Here is a 4492-nt window from a genome sequence, read left to right on the forward strand (position 1 = left end):
AAATGTGACAGACCGTCAACGCTCAAGTCGGATTTCACCAGACCCGCCCAATCGATACCAGAAAACGGACCGCGTACGCAGTTATCACCGGCCCGCGCGTTCCCCCGCTCGCTCGCCGAGAGCAAAGGAACACAGAAATGCACTGTGAATAGTTGAATGGGGATCCTTTTTATTCACTTCGCATACAAGTGACGAGTTTGCTGGCGTTGGAGCGTGTTGGACTCGGTAATCGATTAGTGCGCCCTGTTAAATCAGGAGCTGTGGAGAGCAGAGAGGCAGGCTAAAAGGGGCTTTAAATTATTTATTTACAAATACCGAGCCTACCCAATGCAGCTGTTTCCTCTGGAGCCGAAAGTTCGCTTTAAAAATAAGTATTCGCTGTGTTTGCAAAAGTTATATCTGCCACCACCTCTCGGCAGCCAGACAATAAGACAGAGAAAGAAAGGAAATGCAGGCCAACATTAAAAAAAAGGCATTTATTAAGCCATAACCTGACAGAAATTCGCCGAATAATGTCATTTAGACCATCAAAGGTAAAAGAAGAGTGTGTGTTTTTCTGAGAGCAGAGACACATTTCTCACTGGCAGAACAGGTTTACGCATGTGTCTACAGCCCAACACGAGCTGAGCTCCCTGTACCCTTTCAGCAGTGGGATGGCATGTGAGGGGAAACGTGTGATCTATGTCTTTCTGTCTGTCCTGTCCTATCTCTCTCTCTCACACACACATACACACTCACACACCGCTAAACCCATCCAAGTCCACCTCATCTTCCATGCCCTAGTCCCTTGGTCTTGTTCTCTCATTTCACATACACTCACCCAACCCATCAACACCACTCCTAATACACACATACACCCCCCACACACACAGACACATTCTCCTCATTACACACCCTTTCCCTACTTTGATGATATGCAAATATCCCTCCCACCCTCCTTCCCTCACCCCCCTCTCCTCTCTCCCGCAAGCAGCAAGCCTCCACACACACACACACACACACACACTCACACACTCTCACACACACACACACACACACACACACACACACACACAGGCTAATGCGCTGTGGCAGTGTCCACAGACAGGCGGGGAGGATCAATTTTTCACCCAGTGTGCTACCGATATTCATACGATAAGGCCACAGAAGAGGAGAGAGAAGAGTGGGGAAGGAAAGGGAGGGGCAGGCAGATATGGGGATGAGGAAAATGGCGAGTGGGTGTGCAGGGAAGGGGTTAGAAGAAAGGGTGTCCAGGAAAACGGGTGAGTGGGAAGCTGAGTGATCGGAAAAGGGGAAGCAGACCTGGGAGCAGTTAGTGGGGAGAGAGCTCGGGTGAGAAAGTAGAGAGGGTGGGGAAGTCTCGAGGGTGTGTGGGAGGGTGGAGGCAGGATGAGTAAGTGGGTTAGGGGTGGTAGGAAAGGGGGATGGGGTGTATAGAGGGCTCTGGGGGATGGGGTTGGGAATGGATGGGGTGGTAAGGGGAAAAGAGGGATGGTGTGTGTGGGGGGGTGCGCTCTCTTATTGGCTTGTTCAAATGCTGGGGGAGGGGCAGTCACAAACCATACTCTCACCAGCTGTAGGGAAGAGCAGAGAAACAAAGAGAGGGGGGGGTTATGTGTTTCAATGTTGATATTCTGGTCTAATTAGATTCCTGTCTAAGTGGCGGAATGAATGGTGCCGATCAGATAGAAATGGGTGTAGTAGTAGAGGGAGCCAGCTTTGCTTGTGTTGGAGAATTCTGTCTTTAGTGCACACAAGGGGTTCTTGATCTATAATTCAATTTCACTTGAGAGACAGAGAGGAGCAAATTGCCAACACTGTCTCTTTTGGAGACATTCAAACTCACCGTGTTGAAAAAGACATGAGTGTCTTTTGAGGAGCAGTTGGTTTCTGGATGACACGCCATTGCTGTAATACTTTCAGCGTTACCTAATGGTTATGCAATATGTTTTTAAGGGCTATATTTGACAATAAAGGCATTTTTTAATGATCAGAGTGGTTGAAATTAGTTAGTGTAGATGCCACGTTCTCGACAAAAAAGACACACATGTGGCCTACCATATGTGTCAAGTCCATACATAAAAATGCAGAAATATTCTACTCATCTTCCAACATGTCCTTAAGATCAAGAGAAGCACAGAAAAGAATATACCATTCCAGCACACACAATAAGGCAGATTGAGAGCCATGTGTTTGTGAAGCTCAGCTGAACCCCGCCTGCTAAACCAGTCCGCTGGCTGTGACAGACTGACAGGGAAGTACAGAGGGTTGTGTGTGTGTTAGAGGAGGAATTGAGACAAAGAGGCAGATTGACCAATGTGGACAGACACAAAAAACTAAACGGACGAAAAAGAGACAACTAGGACAGACACCGCGACACAGAGAAACATACAAAGAGAAAGTGAGAGGGACGCACACTGTATTCATACGTGGAGAATGAGAGAGAGAAAGCTCAGAGTAGAGGAAGCCAAGCTTTCTGTGGCTTAGCCAGACTGGAGCGGTGGGACTTGGCTGGCTGTGGACCCTTGGCTTCACTATTAAAGCAAGGGAGAAAAAAAAAATCACAGTTAAAAAATGAAAAGGGCAAAGAGCTATGCCAAGAATGCACAGGCAAGAAGCAACACATTAGGATCTTTCCTACTGCCTGCCTCACTCTTTCCCCACGCAGATCTAAACAATAGGTGGGACCAGCCTCGGAAACGAAGCACTATACACCCAGAACACCGCTGAGTGAGTGAGGACTGACCGAGCTTGATTCTGGAAGTTTGAAACCGTGAATAATCATCATCCCCTGACTACGCAGTTTCCCCTTTTGTTTCCCCTTAAGTAACTTTGAAGTTGTTGAAATCATTGTATTCCACACAGTCTAACTGCATGTTCAAGCTTGTTCCAAGTCTTCACTGAACCTATGTTCACACAGAGTGAAATATTTCGAACCCAGAGACGTGTTTTAAGGTTGCATCATTGAATCAAAGGGGAAATGTTTTAGATGTCTTGTGAATCATTTTATTAAATTTTCCTCGTGATTCAGTTAGACCGCTTTTGCTATCTTCAAAAACGTCACAGTCTCCACTAGAATTTATCATGCAGGTTTGTGGGTTTCGACAATGTTTGGCAGGACAGCATGAGTTCTTAATGACTGCCCAGCCAGAAGACCACTAGTTTTTGTGAAGTATTTTTAAGGTCATTTATCACACTGTATAAATAAAAGCAAAAATTAATGCATAAATAAAAGCAAATTAAAAGTCTACAGCCAGCAGTGTATACTGTGTACAAGACTGTATTTAGGCCGAACTGTACAGCATTATTTTGAGCAAATGGGTGATCACCATCTCAATTACTGACGGGGTGTGTGTGCCAATATGTTTGAAGACAGATAGATATTTATATATAGATAGATAGATAGATTTATTGATTGATTGATTGATTGATAGATAGATAGCAGCTGTGGCTCAGGAGGTAGAGACAGTCGTCCACTAACCAGAAGGTCGGCATTTCGATCCCCGCTTCCTCCAGTCTGCATGTGAAAGTGTCCTTTGGCAAGACACTGACTGTGACAGAGAATGTGTGGAATATACATAAATATACGCTGCATGAATGTATGTGAATTAATGAATGTTACTTTTACAGTAAAAGTGCTTTGAGAGGTAGCAAAGACTAGAAAGGAGATTTATATATACAGTCCATTTACTACAGATAGATATTTTTCCCCAAATAGGTCAAAATTGTGACCTGCAGGTGGCACTAGATTTACTAGATTTCATGGCAATTCTTCCAACAGTCAAAACATAAAAAAAAAAGCTTTCAAAAGTCCGGAGTTAGCACCATTCATCTTTCAGTATGCACCAACTGACTTGCTGTACTATCAAGGCCAGAAATGTATTGCAAATCTTAACACAACATTTTTTTGTTTTGTTTATTGTCTTTTGTTGAGCAACGCTTGAAGCTGATGCCAACACAACAACAAAGGCCCCATCCTGTTCAGTTCTTGGTATTTATTGCATGGCTTTATACCAAACAACAAATTAAATCTGACTGACCCAGCCAATCACAGTTACTAATCATGTTTCATATAATAGTCATCACGCTATAAGCATATCACTAGAGGTATAAGGGGACTTACAGGCTTTGCCAGATTAATAGTGAAAAACAAGGACTTATTTTTCCTGACTTTTCCATCCCCGGAGCAGAGGATTATAGCCTTTAGATCGTCTGACTCCAGAATGGCCATCACAGAGGGGGGGATATTTGTGGAAAAACACACCCCAGAAATGGATCGCCACACCACAGTGCACAGCACACTAAAATATCCATGCAACTGTGCCAAATGAGCACCAGAATGGCTTTGTAACAGTAAAGGGTAAGATTTTGGGGGGGGGGGCTTGGTTAGAAAAGCTTTAGCTTTTTGCCCTTCTTTGAAAACATGAGGATTCAAAAGAGGAAAGGAAAAGTATATTGTGAAACCTGACATCTTTACAGCAACAAATGAAAA

This window comes from Scophthalmus maximus, chromosome 8 (genome assembly GCF_022379125.1).
Source record: "Scophthalmus maximus strain ysfricsl-2021 chromosome 8, ASM2237912v1, whole genome shotgun sequence".
Lineage (NCBI taxonomy): Eukaryota > Metazoa > Chordata > Actinopteri > Pleuronectiformes > Scophthalmidae > Scophthalmus > Scophthalmus maximus.